Genomic DNA, 15,000 nt, shown 5'->3' on the forward strand with positions numbered 1-15,000 from the left:
AGTTAGCCGATTTGGTCAATAAAAAGGAAACTCCTGCAAATGGCAGAACTGCTTGGCTTTGAGAGAATGCAGGCTGAAGACTACATCCAACTTAGCTATGCATTTAAAGGAAAAATAACAGCAAAAATGGAACAAATAGTGTTGTTTTACCTCCCAAATCAAATACGTTATCCGACTGGAGGAGAACGTATCACGAAGCAGGGGGTCAAGAACGAACAAAACTCACCAACTTTCTAAGGAAAAAAACAGCTTCAGTGAACTTTCCACTCGCACGTGATCCGGTTGTGCAACTTGAGGGCGCGGCAAATTTATGCGATGATGCAGGAGCCCATGACTAGGAACGAGCAACTCCCATATATAGTAAACTTATGTCACAGCATTTTTACAGACCGATCTATTTTAGACTACCTTTTTCCGCAAAGTTAGTTTCTTGTGATTGGCCATCTGGCTTCCTATGGAGTCTCAGTCGCGGAAAATTCAATCTTAAAATTAATCGGTCTGTGAAAACGCCGTGACAGGAATATAGGGCTGTTGTTCGCTCCTAGTCATTGGCTCCTGGGTAAGGTCATAAGGCGTCGCCCGTGGATAATTTGTTGTAATTTTGAGTTGAGAGGTACAAGAAAAGACTCAATAATGATGACTTAAAATTATGATGATGATGATGATAATAACGTGTATTGTCCTGTTTAATCTAAAGGCAACTCATGGTTATCCCCAGTCTCATTGTCCAGATTTAGTTGAACCTCTGATAAATTAACTAAATCATTGACCGATGCTTGTTGTTCTGACTCAGTCTCCTCGTGTCCTTCAAATGTTTCTTCCTCATCTTCCGTTTCCCATTCTTCATCACCTTGTCCCTGGGCGGCCTGTGTTAGTTGAACAGCTGCTACAGGAATCCCTTCTTCACCCTCTCTGCTTGTGTTGTATGAACCACATTCTGCGCACTTCAGGCCGACGACATGAAATCTTACCTTGCTTTCCTAAATATTCAAACAATTCTTAGTTTAATTACGAACACCAAAGCAATTTAATTTTGTGGGCATTTGTTATCAAAAACAGTAGTGTAGGGCATATAAATAAAGATAAATTCCAAGAGGACCAGTTTTAAGAAATGGACAAGTGATCCTTGCACTTAACTGGACAATTAAGAGCGGTTTTCAGTTGAGTGAATTTGGTTTTGCATTACTTCACTCAGTGATTGGTTCAAAGTTCTCGTGCCACTTTTTCAACCAATCAGAAGAGAACCAAAACCAATCGCGGATCGCGAGTGCACATTTTCCTGCAGTTTGTGTTGGCTACGTGTAATTACTTCGAGTTTTGATTGCTTTACTGGATTGTCTCCGTCCTTTTTGATTCGCCAAAGTAATTACATGTAGTTTGGTTTTGGTTTTACGACGTCACACTCCATTGAAACTCACTCTAAGCAATTTTCTCTTACAGACACCTGAAAAATTTTGCTGACTATGTCCTGTGCTCATTTTTTGCCAAAGTTGCTAGCAAATTTTTGCAAACGCTTTCAGTCCTGGACATAAGTGAAAAATTCTGGTGGCCTCAACGGGATTCGAACCCATGACCTCTCCGATTTGTAACAATAGCTGCCGTTCCACCATGTGAATCAAGTGAAAAGTGCCCTAACAGAGTGACAGTTGCTTCCTCGCACATAAGGGTCAGACTACCGAATTGCGGGGAAAAATGCGCTGAACGTTGAATTTTGCGTTCGCGGTAGGAGTTGAACGCATGTGTGTAAACAAGATGACATATTTGTATTTCCACGCAATAGCTACGATCTTTTGCCCTTACAACTGCATTTAAAAAAAAAAAAACAAACGTCTCTCACATATTTCACGGTTATTTATTCACGTCGTAGGATGTAGAACAAATTCACCGCTGACCAGCTCTTATGGCCGCCGCAAACGAGGAAATAATGTTGCGGAAGCAAGTGTTTCCCCGTTTGCGGCCCCAGGAAACATTTGTTGCGGAAGGAAAATTTGCTTGCCGGTAAGAAAAAAAGTTTCTCATTTTTTCAGAAACATTTTGCTTCCTCAGCAAATGTTTCCTCGTTTGTGCGCCGAGGAAACAATCGGTTGACTAGATGCGGTATCTTTTCTTTCCATGGCCGCCATGTATGTTGACTGCAATCAGTCGAGAGGTCTGGGGCCGAGGACGCAGAATGTCTCTTGGTTTTGCGTGGTCAAGAAGCGACACATGCCCTGGGTTTGAGTGCCGTTCAGGCATGGATTTTTTTTTCATGCTTCTAGTGATCTTTCAGGTATAAAATGATAGTCTACTGTAACCTGGAAATGGTCCCAAGGGTATCCACTTTAGAAAAAAAAGGAACTGTGATGCAGAAACAGTGTTGTTGTCGAATAAGTTAAACACATAAATATGGTTTTATGAACTGAATTCTTAAATTATGTTGATCACAGTTGGGAGATCGAATCCTGCTGGGGTTTGGAGTATTAGGCTTTCTTGAACGACATTAGGAGATTGTGCAGTGGTTTTTAAGGCCAACTGAAAAGAGTGACACCATTAATGGGAATATGGTATACGTACATGTAACATGAAAGACAACTCAAAGAATGGGTTAGTAGCAGGACCAGCGTTTTGTGATTATTGGAATTCAGCGAGGGAAAGTCCCTTTCTGCTTCATGAAGTTACAGTAAACATGTGCTGTCTTCTACATAGAGTTTCAGAGTCTGGGTTTAATGTGGAAAAATGCATGACGCTTTTAGCAACCACAATGTGTTACTTTTGATGTGGATTTTGCTAGCTAGGCCCTGTTTGTGTCTTAAAATGTTGAAGTCTTTTCATAATCTAAATGTTCCTTCTGTTCAGTAAAAGAGGTGAACGCTGTTGACATAATTAGCTGGCAATCAAAATTGGTAACAAAAAGTTTGATTGATGGACAGCAAAATTATCCTTACAACTTACCTTATTACAATCACGGCAGAGAATCTATAACAAGAAAGTAGTATCGAGTATCATGACTAAGAAGACCTCTTCCCAATGCACACAGGTCAGTACTCTTGTATACAGTATGTACATCGTCTAAAGTTGGGCAGTTAAGTATTTGATTCAAGTATAAAAAAAGTTCTAAGACATGCATGCATGGTGGGAAATGTTCAAACCAAGAAGGTGCATGGAAAGGTGGGAAAAAAATATGGACATGAAAAGAGCACGATGCAGAGGTGCAATGATGAGAATAGTGATAGAAGATTGCGATAATTGTTTTAGTATATACTCAAGAAGTGATCTCAGCAACATTTGCACAAGAAAACAATCCAAAGTCGATTTAATTAACATCTCAATCCATGCGTGGAAAAGGTCCAAGCGGCACAAAGCATGCACAAAGTGTTTACAGAAGCTTCAAACAAGGCAAATATAAATAACCTTCGTTAAAACGTCACAAACGGCAAATTGGTCATTTAACACCGTCTAAATCAGCAATCTAAATCGACAGTCAGCTTGTTAAAATATTTGCACTGTTCGATCAAAGTTTTACAGGTTTATTTTAAATAGAAATTGAAAGTGCAGTTGGTAAAGGATCCACATGAAATGGCGGTTATAATTGAGGTGAGCATCAGTTTGTTGTAAAATGAACTGTCTTGTTTCCTTGCAGCTACGTAGAACTACCGGTAATCTTTCTTAAACATTTTTTTAATTCCTCTATTTCAGTAACAAATTCGTTTTGCTGGGCAACCAGTCTTACAAAATAGAATTACTCCGAGTGAAACAAATTGTTGGCGTGAAGATAGTTTACTTTTCAGCAATAATCAGTGGAAAAACGAAGTCAAGCACTGGTTGGCAACAGTATGAACTCTTCTCTCACCTTTGAAAACTTTCAGGCCAAATTTTGTGACCGTCTTGTAGTCTGTAGCACAGCATCATCTTGTATTCTCAATATTTCCGATTCAGAAATGCTGGGGAGTTTACGCCGGCCGTTTTGCTTTGTTTGGATCACGCATTATTCACTCCGCAGGGAGTGAATAATGCTCAATAACTCCGAGATAGCGAACCAATCAGATTGCTTGAAACACCAAGATTACTGAGTGAGTATATACTAACTATTAATGTTCTTGGATGAATGAACTATCTCTTGATATCATGTTGCTTACACTGTAAGCCATCCCCTCATGCCCTCCCCGTAAAAATGGAAAAAAGCTCAAGACAGTGTTTTACCTTGACATAAAAGTTATTATACTCTTCCGGCATCGGGGTTCGAGATATCTCGTTATCCAACATTCACCAGGCACGACGCATATCAACCATTGATCTGTTACATATCGGGCAAGCATATCCCCTGGCAATCCGAGAATAACGTCAATTAATTCAATATGACATTCACTGTTGCTACCCTCTTGAACGATTATTATCTTCCAGTTTGGAAGCTTAAAAGGCAGCTGTTGCTTTCATTAACCTTATGTTTCTGTGTTAACTTATTGTCTTCATGTATCTATTTGGGACTTTAACATCTACAACGGAAACGTCGACGAAAACGCCCGGGGGGGGGGGGGGGGATTAATCCCAGAAAAATTGGGTCGGGGTGTGTGGCCCGCTTCCTAAAAGCCTTACCCTATTTAAGACCAAAATCTGCGATTTTCCGTACCCTATTTCAGACCTGACCAAAAACTTGATACCCTCTTTCACACCTATTTTCAAATCTATTCCAGCTGTTACACGGTTGGCCCCTTAATACTTTGAGAAGGGCTTTGTTGATGGTCTTATACTCTTCCGGCAGCGGGGTGCGAGATATATAGTTGTCCAACATTCGCCAGGCACGACGCATATCAACCATTGAGCTGTTACATTTCAGACAAGCATATCCCCTGGCAATCAGAGAATAATGGTTTTCTCGTGCTGAAAGTATCTCTCACTCGTTCGCTTCGCGCACTCGTGAGAGATACTTTCAGCACTCGACTATAAAATTCACACGGCCATGTAATATCCCCTATTTATACGCTCACGTAGTCGTTAAAACCTCAAATTTGGTAATTTAACGTTGTTGATATGCAGAGCACAGCAAGAAAATGTGAACCGCTCGTGCAGCACGATTCTTTTTCCTCTTTTAACCAATGATATTATTGGATTGAAGCGTCGTCGTAGCTTTAGCCGTCGTCTTTTCTTAAACTCCCTATTATCGTACACCTTGTCATGTCATCTTTCTATTTTTCTACTTTGAATTTCTTTTTAATTGGTCAAAGTTCTAGGCAGTTTAAAACAACTTACCCAGATTCCAGTAAATTTGAAAAACAGGTACTGCAAAGGAAATGCATGAATACACAGCTAGAGCAGTACTATTATGCAACTCATCCATGTAATTGCTAATATTTTAGAGGTTGCGAAATACTCCGGTGATCTTCAACAATTGCAGGGGTAGCTGACTTGGTGTGAGGCAATAGACAAATCGAACTCCACTGATTGGCAATACGTACACCACATTTAATTAAAGTTAAAAAATCTCAGGTCCTTGAGTTACAAAAAAACGACAACTTGTAGAATCAACGATAATCTTACGATGTAGCAGCAGCAGGAGCAGTAGCAGTAGCAGTAACAGTAGCAGTAGCAGTAGCAGTAGCAGTAGCAGTAGCAGCAGCAGAAGCAGCAGCAGCAGTAGTAGTAGTAGTAGTAGTAGTAGTAGTAGTAGTAGTAGTAGTAGTAGTAGTAGTAGTAGTAGTAGTAGTAGTAGTAGTGGTAGTAGTAGAAGTAGTAGTAGGAAGTAGTAGTAGTAGATTTGTAGCGACGAGTAGTGGTGATGGTAGTGGCAGATGAAGATGTAGCAGATGGATGTGGATGAAGAAGTAGCAGATTTTACGATCGCTGAACAATAATAGCTGAACATACCATAAGAGTGCATAGTTTTATAATAATGCGTACGTGAATAAAACTAAGGCGTTGTCCAAAAACGTGCGCTCTACAGTTTTCTAAACTCCCTCGCGGAAAATGTAGTAGCTATCGATAAGCATGAAACTGCAAATTCCTAAGGAAATTGTAATATCGAAGCACGTTTAACCTTTAACATACGATTGATACTCACTAGAAAATTCGTGAGAAAAATAGGAAAGGGAAAGTAGGCGTTTCAAAACTAACAACCTAAATGGTAAATCACAGAATGTCTCATGCCAATGTCTTGTTTAGAGCTGCATGCCATGAGGCCATGAGATATATGAGTGTATTCTAATAATATCATGTACCTTTTTGACAAGACGATATTACACCTACAGTAATACATGTTCATAATCTATTGCACAGCATTATGAAATAACTAATACCACAAAAAATTATTTCAGTACGTAACCTTCACATCAAACTGTAATTTTCAAGTTTAAACTTTACAACTGCTGTAACAACCTCACAAAAAAGTGTCAGGTTAAAAACGTTGTAGAGCTTTTTCACATGACGGCGGCCATGTTGGTGTTCCAAAACAAAGAAATGGAAGCCATGATGGTGTACCAAACTAATCCTCCGGGAATTGAACAATATTCTACGCAAATACTTTCTTTCGTTTTAGTAATCCAATATGGCTGCTGGTCACATGAGTGAAAACGTTCCGTACTGTACACTGTAGGTACTGTATGGGCAAGAACCAAGGACAAGCTTAACACAGCCCACTATATAGCCAAGAATGGTGTCCATCCGATTTCAGTGCTTTTACACAATCTGCAGATTGCAGTCATAGACTATAATTTCATGTATCCATCAATTAAAGTTACAAAAAAAAAATTTGCAGTACCTGTGCAGCAAGTGACCACAAGGAGGTACGTGTGATGGTATCCTGGATGTGTGAATGTCCTGAGACAAAATACTACAGTAAACATCACCCACAGTCCTGTTCTATATCGTTATGTAGCAATGGGCAGACTGGTCTTGTACTTTGTATAATTAACAACATTCCAATTTGCTTTATTATGATTATTATTTATTGATTAAAGTTCTGCAGACCACAAAAGATTGTACTATTGATTCCCACAGAGCGAGCATTTACCAGGTTCACTCCATTAGTCTGTACACTGTAGATAATAGGGAGCTTAAGCACACGCTTTTTTGAGACGCGAAAGGCAACCGGAAGAGAAAATTTCGCGTGCCAGGACAGTGGTGTCTCCGCGATTTTTATATTAATAATCTCTAATGGAGAAAAGATACTTAGCAATGTAAATGTGGTTGTGCGAAAACAGGTTAAAAGGGAAAACAGCTCACTTCCGGTTGCCGTCCGCGTCTCAAAAACGCGCCTGCTTAAGCTCCCTAATAGCGGGGCTCAGGTGCACAAACCGCGCCAGCGGAGCACAATCTGTAAGATTTTTTGGGAAATCTATCGATGCGAGAAATTTTGGTTTTGATGTCACCGTACTCCCATCCGTCCGCCCGTACAGACTATCACGGTTGAGGTGGGATGCAAGACAGCCTCTGGCGACGGCAGTGTTCGGGCAGTTTTCGTTGTAATAATAGAGAATAGGGAGCTTAAGCACGCCCGTTTTTGAGACGCGGACGGCAACCAGAAGTCAGCTGTTTTCCCTTTTAACTTGTCTTCACACAACCACATTTAAATTGCCAAGTATCTTTTCTCCATTAGAGACAATTCGTATAAAAATCTGGGAGACACCACTGTCCTTGCTGGAGAAATGTCCTCTTCCGGTTGCCGTCCGCTTCACAGAAACACGCGTGCTTGAGCTCCCTAATATTACACGGCGGCGCGAAGATATGAATTTTACTTTGAGTCGTAAAAACAACATTTTACGAATGAGCGCTGAGGGTCAGTAAAATATAGCTTTTAACACGAGGAAATAAAATTCATATCTTCAAGCCACTGTGTAATTTTCTTTTTAATATACAGACAGGAGTGTTTTACTCATCACACAGAAAACAAAACAACTCCAAATAAAGACTAATCCCAAGTGACCAAAAACACAATGCTTTTGGGTACCTGCAGAAAGATCCCTATTCTCGATTTTACTTCAAACTGCTTTGCAATGCAAAATTCCTTTAAAAACAGCAATGCAAAGCAGTTTGTGACGTAAAATCGAAAATAGACCCATGCCTCTCACATCACGCGGAGATGGGTCCAAATTACTGCTAGTTTTGATAACTTTGCGCGTCTTGCATGGCAGATAAAAAGCGAAATTTTGAAGAAAAATCGTCAAACACGTTTGCTTTCGGTGGGGAGATCAACATTGATGAACGGAGCACTTCACCGGCTGCACACGTTTTTATTAGCTCCCGTTATTTTGAGAGATTCTGAGAAATTCTGTATACTGTTGTATTCATTTTGATGAATTTAGTCTTGTACCGGTGGCTCAGTTGGTTGAGCACCGGGCTGTCACGCGGGAGGTCGTGAGTTTAACTCCGACCGGACCAACACGAAGGGTGTTTAAATAACTGAGGAGAAAGTATTGCCTTTGTAATTATATCTGCGAATGGTTAGACTTTCAAGTCTTCTCGGATAAGGACTATAAGCCGGAGGTCCCGTCTCATAACCCTTGGGCATAAATTCTGTGGGACGTTAAAGAACCCACACAATATTCGAGAAGAGTAGGGCATGGAGTTCCCGGTGTTGTGGTCTGATCTATGGATATAGGGACGAAAGTTCTGTTCCTCTCCCCTGCCACTCCATGAATTGTGGCAAATAAATTAAAAACTATTTATAGCGACGAATTAGGCCCGTTTCAAACGTGGAACTTTACATGTGCCGAATCTAATGCAAATGAGAAAAATCTATTGTTTTCGTTCATTTGAATTAGATTCGGCACATGTAAAGTTCGACGTTTGAAACGGGCCCGAGTTCAGTCTTCTGAGTCTTGGTTAAGTCAAGATCGGCTCTTGTTTCAGTTCTACAACGATCACACGATCACCATGGCAGCCACTCAACACGCAACTTTGGCGGACATTATCACAACTTAGGATATTGAGATTTATGCCTACACGGTTGCAGAGGGGGAGCAAAGACGCGCATGACTTCTTCTATTTGCAACCTTTCCTCAAACAAATCGTCAATTTTTTACTGGTATAACTTCTGGCGGATTTTGTCACCATGGAATTCATTAAATATTCAAGTTGACACCTGTATGAGTGGCAATACCAGTGACATTCCTGGTCCCCAGTCGACCATGCCTGTTAATTGCTTGTGTGTCCTCTCAACACCTTCATGCTCAGTGACTTTATTCTCCCCTTCCGCAATCGTCGGTTTTCGGGATTAGAGCATTTCCCGTTACTTTTACGGGTGTCGTGGATAAATTGATCACTTCCGCGGGTTCTATGGGCGCCGTGGGTAAACCGATCATTTCTCGTAACAAAACTACTGATTTTCTTCCTCGTCAAAATCACCAAAACCTCATTCCTCTAAAGCGAAGGCAAAGTCAACAATTTCCTTTGTTTAAGAAGTCCGTCATCTTCCGAAACGTCAACGCCCGAACTCATTTTCTGACCTTTTTGGAACCTTTAGTCTGATTCAGCATGTTAACGTTGCAACTCGCGTCTCTGGTCACTGGCTTGACCTCATTATGACTCGGTCTGTTAATGATCTTATGATTGTCTCACCCCGCCCCTCATTGTTTCTTTCTGACCATTGTTTTGTCGAGTGCTCGCTCGTCATTCCATCTGTTGTGGAGTTTAGGAGAGAGATAACATTTCGTAAGTATAAGGAGATTGACATTACAGGGTTTCAGGAAGACACTACTGAATCCGAGCAGGCTAGACTTAAAGACAGTGTATTGTCGTCGTAACGCAAGGCCAATTTGTACCGGTCTTCAAACATCGTTTAAAACAAGTAAACATTAAGTTTATTCACAACAACGAGTTTGACTGAAAATAGAACAAAATAAACAATTATTTACAACTTTAAAGGCAGAAAGAACTAATCACGAAAAACTCAGACTTACAGCTTTTTCCCGAAATAACTGATAGGCCTCTGGACGACGATGATCGCTAGGGAATTTACAATAATAGCAACAACCACTTGCTCTAATAACGCAAAAGGAAAACCTTCGTTTCACTGTTGCCACCGAATTTAAACTAATAGTCTTTTTAGCATAACAGCCTGACGCGCGAAAATATCAAATGTCCCAGTGGGCCTCTTAGAGCAGAATTAGCAAGAGAATTACAAGTGAGCTCGCCGAGGGTCACGATCTCATGTTGAGCTCCATTCTCGACGCGCATGCCCCTCTCCGATGCAAGAAAAATCGTAACTCGCCCTAGAGTACCCTGGTTTAATGACGAGCTTAGAAGCTTGAAGTCCAAGCGGTGCAAGCTAGAAAAAGAATGAGGAAAAGCAACCTTGATTCTGATATCAGGGCTTATCTGCAGCTTGCGATCATTATTGCTTTTGCTTGCAGGAAGCGAAAAGGAAACATTACGGCGATCTTATCGATGAATGTGCTGGAGACTCTAAGAAGCTCTTTGGTATAGTGAAATCTCTATGCAATGAGCGCACTGATGCTCTTCCGCCGCATGGCAACCCACGCCAACTAGCTGATGAATTTGGAGAGTTTTCTATCATAAAATTGCTGTCACCAGAGAAGATATTGCAAACTTTTCCATTCCTTGGCCCACTGTCTCTATTCCAACACCTCAAACGAAGCTAACGCATTTCTCGCCTTTCTCTGAAACAGAAACATGTGACATGTTCTCTTCATCTTCCAACGCTAGTTTTCAGTTGAACCCAATACCCACGTGGTTGCTGAAGAAATGTGTAGATACTCTTGCACCTATCATCACCAGGATGATTAACTCGTCTCTGGTCAGCGGTTGTGTTCCGGACAATTGGAAGGTCCCACTTATCGTACCATTAATTAAAAATTTGGCCTCAAACTCGTACATGGAAATTTTCGCCCGGTTAGCAACCTTTCCTTTATTTCTAAAATTGACGAGAAGGCTGGTATACCACAGGTTCTCGACCACTGCTCTAAACATGCTCCTCTGCCCAGTAAACAGTCACCTTACTGAAAACATCATTCCACTAAGACTGCTTTATTTAAAGTACAGAACGACATTCTTCCTTCTCAGTATGGACAGGCAGGAAGTCACTTTGCTTGTCTTGTTATACCTCATTGCCGCGTTCGACACTGTAGACCACTTAATCTTGGCTAATCTACTCGAAAGCGACTTTCGCATTAGCAGCTGCCCTCTCTCTTTGATTGAATCGTTCGTGCACGGGAGGAAGCAACGCGTAACCAACGAACAGGAACAACCACGAGACTTCTCTTTCCTTAGTGAAGTCAGCTCCACAAGGAAGCTGCAAAGGGCATTTATTATTCATAATGTACACTTCTAGGCTGTTTCACGTGGTAGAAATGCACCTGTTGTCGGTGAAAGTCTTCGCAGACGACACTCAGCTCTACCTTTTGTTTCGGCCTACGTCTCCAGTCTCTCAAGCAAAATCCATTCGAGTTATGCAGGAGTGCATTGTTGATGTCCGTGCTTGGATGTGTCATAACATGCTGAAGCTTAACAAAAGCAAAACGGAATTTCTGATCATCGGTTCACGTCAGCAACTCGCCAAAATAAATGTTAACTCTGTTCAAGTTGGCACTTCCGAGATTGTGTCAGCCTCGTCTGTTCGCAATCTCGGGGCGTGGTTTGATAAGAATATGCCAATGAATGCGCACGTTGGGAAGGTCTGTAGTAAGGCCTTCTTAGGACTTTGCAAGATCAGGGAAATAAGGAAATTTCTATTAGATGATGCCACCAAAACACTGGTTCATGCATTCGTCACGTCTTACGTCGACTATTGCACCCCCCCCCCCCCTGCTTTACGGAGTGTCACACTACCAACTTAACCGTTTACAGAGTGTCCTTAATGCCGCAGCGTGCGTCATCTGCCATCTCTCACGGTATTCTCATGTTCCAACTCCACTGGCTTCCTGTTGCCTCGTGGATCAGATTTAAGATCGAGCCGTTGGTTTACAAAGCGCTTAAAGGCTGCTGATTTGCACTAGTGCAGTAAAAATCCAGTTTATACTTCAAGTAAATAACTTTTTGTGTAGCTGTACTGTTTGGGCACCGAAATGAAGTCGCAAAGGACCTGGCGACGAATTAGACTTTTTATATTAAAAAAACGTAGCGTATTTAAATACTCGCCTTGCATGCAATCAACCGATCGACACACCCACAATGTAAACATTCGTGATATGATGTATGGATTGCCCAACAGAACTGTAAGTAGAATTTCGCTGCGAATATTTCAGCCTTTTAAGTGTAATTTCATATTTAAAACGCAAACCTTTTAGTTGCTTTGCAGTTTGACTGTTGCCGATGACGTTTCCCGTTGGCAACCAGTGCAGAAATAAAGCGGTTATCTATACATCGACTGTACCCTTCAAATTTAAGTAACGCTTCGCTATGTAAGCGCGAATCAGCTGCTCTCCATCTTACATAACTGAGCTACTACACATAAAGTCTCTGGGTCACCACGCATTGCATAGCGACAATCAACACCTCTTCTTGGTCCCACGAATTAAATGTAAACCATTTGGCGACCATGCCTTTGCCGTCGGCGGGACCAAGGGTCTGGAATAGTCTGCCACTAGCAATTCGTAATTCAGCAAACGTAAATACATTCAAAGCGAATTTGAAAGCTTTTTTATTTAGGCAGGCATACGAACATTTTTAATAGTTGAATTTTTAGGTCTAGTCTATGTAAAAAAGAAAGGTTATTCCACTTTTATATAAATTACATGATATATATAAAAGCGCATTAGAATATTGTTATAACTTATAGCGCTATATAAGTTCATTAAGTTAAGGTAAGTTATCGTAGACTAAATTAAAATATTTGAGTTTACCTCGTAGCATATTGGACAATCTGAACGTGAACTCTTTTCAACACACTGGAGAGTTAACAAAAAAACCGATAAGTAATTATATTGGACAAACTTTATCTGAGCTTTAAGCGGGGAATGATTGTTCTTGCCTAAGTTTCATTTGAAATTCCTTAAGGAGGCTCAAAAGGGGACATTACTAAACAACGAAACAGCGAAACGAAGCACCAAAACACCATGTATGACGCCACCATACATTGAATACTAACCGGCAAAGGTTGGATTTGACAGTAGAGACATATTTCAAAAAAACTGATTTTTCTTTAAAACTGGCCTAAGAATTTTGTAGAATTTTAAATATTTTAGAGATTATTTCTAACATTATCAGGCAACGCTGTATGGGAAGATTTTACTGTCCACTTTTTTTTTTTTAAAGGAAATATATGCTGATTTTGATGCTCAAAGAAATGCCTTATATCACTGCCACGGTAATGGTATCAAACTTTGACATGAGAAAACTATGATGGGTACACTCTGGCCAAATTTCGTCTTGATAAGATTACCCCAACTATATCTAAAAGCAGAATATAAGTATTTTTTTTTGTGTCAAAAAAGGAGAAAGTATTTTTTTGAGTAAGGCCTCCTTAAAAGCTTGTTGGAGGTCTTCCAGTGAAAGTCTATAAAATATTACCCTTGCATTATGATTCCAATTCCTGACCTTCAAACCTGGTAACTGTTTAATAGCGTAACAAAGAGAGCAGAGAAGTCCTGGCATGGCTTGGCCATGGAAAGCTGGAGAAACATTGTGAGGTCACCAATTACGTCTTGTCCACTGGACCCCATACCGTCATCTGTTCTTGTCCAAATTAGAGAGCTTAAGGACGGTGCCTACTAATTCATAGGTATTTTTGCCCCAGTTTATGATTATGCAGAAAATGTAGATCTTGACAAGTGTGATTGAAATCCCAAAAGAAAATTGGGAGGTAACCACGCATTTTTTTCCAAGATAATTAATGAATAATATTTGTAAAGAGCTTTAACATGCAAAGCAATGTATTGCGTTCTTTCTCAAATTGAAGCTTAATTATCCCTCAAAAATGCATGGTTACCTCCAATTTTATTTTTGGATACTAAGACTACTTACTAAGATCTACGTTATCCGGATTATTTTAAATCGCGCAAAAATATCCCTATATTAGTAAGCATCATCGATCGGAAACTCGAGTATCTCGAGATGCGCAGAAAGGTTGCGCAATAACAATAGTAGGCACCGTCCTTAAGCACGCGACGTTTTTGTGTACACGGACGGCGACCGCAAGTGTTTTTACAAAGAAATTGACGTCACACGTCACAGACGTCAAGTCACAAACCTCAAAGCTGCCTATTCGGCGTTTGTGGTGAAAAACAAAAATGTGAAAAAGTAAGTTCATTTTAGGTGCAATAATTCTGTTTTTGCGGTTGATTTTTGTTTTTTTTACTGCTAACGCTGGACAATCTACTTTCTAATTCCTATTATTTATGAAGGAAACTCTTCTTTGTCAGTTCTACTGGCTGATGAATAACAGAGCTTAAAATGCCGAAGCTCAGTCTTGCCAAAAAGCCTAGAGTAAGTCTTTTTTGAAAATTATTTGTTTTCCTTGATTTAGCTTTTTGTATGTGCTTGTGTTTTTTTCTCTGTGGTCTTAAATTTTAATGAGCTGGCAATGCTAAGACAACGTTTCCAGAAAGATCATGTTAAATTTTGAAATGACCGTCAAATTTTATTATTATTATTATTTTTGCAACGCTTCATTTTAATTTGTTATTGCTTTCCTTTACAGAAATGCACCAAATGGATTGGACAACTAACAGCTAACACCGGCAGATCTGAACTTTGCTTTACATTCAGATTCATATCAGGATTATCGATCTTAACTGGATTGAGAATTTCAAGCTTGTTCTCTTCCATTAAAACAAGTTTATCCTCTGAAATCAATCTTTGATTGTAGCTCTGAAAAAGCATATCTCTTGTCTTTCTTAAAGAAGTCATGATTCAGTATTGAGAAAGAAGACAACTAATCAAAACTGCTCTACAATTAACTAGCGATGCCGTAAAATCACTGACACCACATGATTAATGCAAACAAGTCAAGTCACAGACGCCGGTCTCGACCCAGTTTCACCTCGGTTACTTGGTGTTCGTGTTGACAAAAACGTCTCGTCTTTCTGCAAATTTTACTATTGAAAGTTGATGAGTTAGTGATGTCAGAAATGT

General features: G+C 40.3%; 1 pseudogene; it reads right to left on the reverse strand.

Moving 5' to 3' along the window:
* Window positions 1-444: 444 nt before the first annotated feature.
* Window positions 445-13,589, reverse strand: LOC138056053 (RING finger and CHY zinc finger domain-containing protein 1-like; annotated as a pseudogene).
* Window positions 13,590-15,000: the final 1,411 nt, after the last annotated feature.

This window comes from Montipora capricornis, chromosome 7 (assembly GCF_036669925.1).
Source record: "Montipora capricornis isolate CH-2021 chromosome 7, ASM3666992v2, whole genome shotgun sequence".
In the NCBI taxonomy this organism is placed as follows: Eukaryota; Metazoa; Cnidaria; class Anthozoa; order Scleractinia; family Acroporidae; genus Montipora; species Montipora capricornis.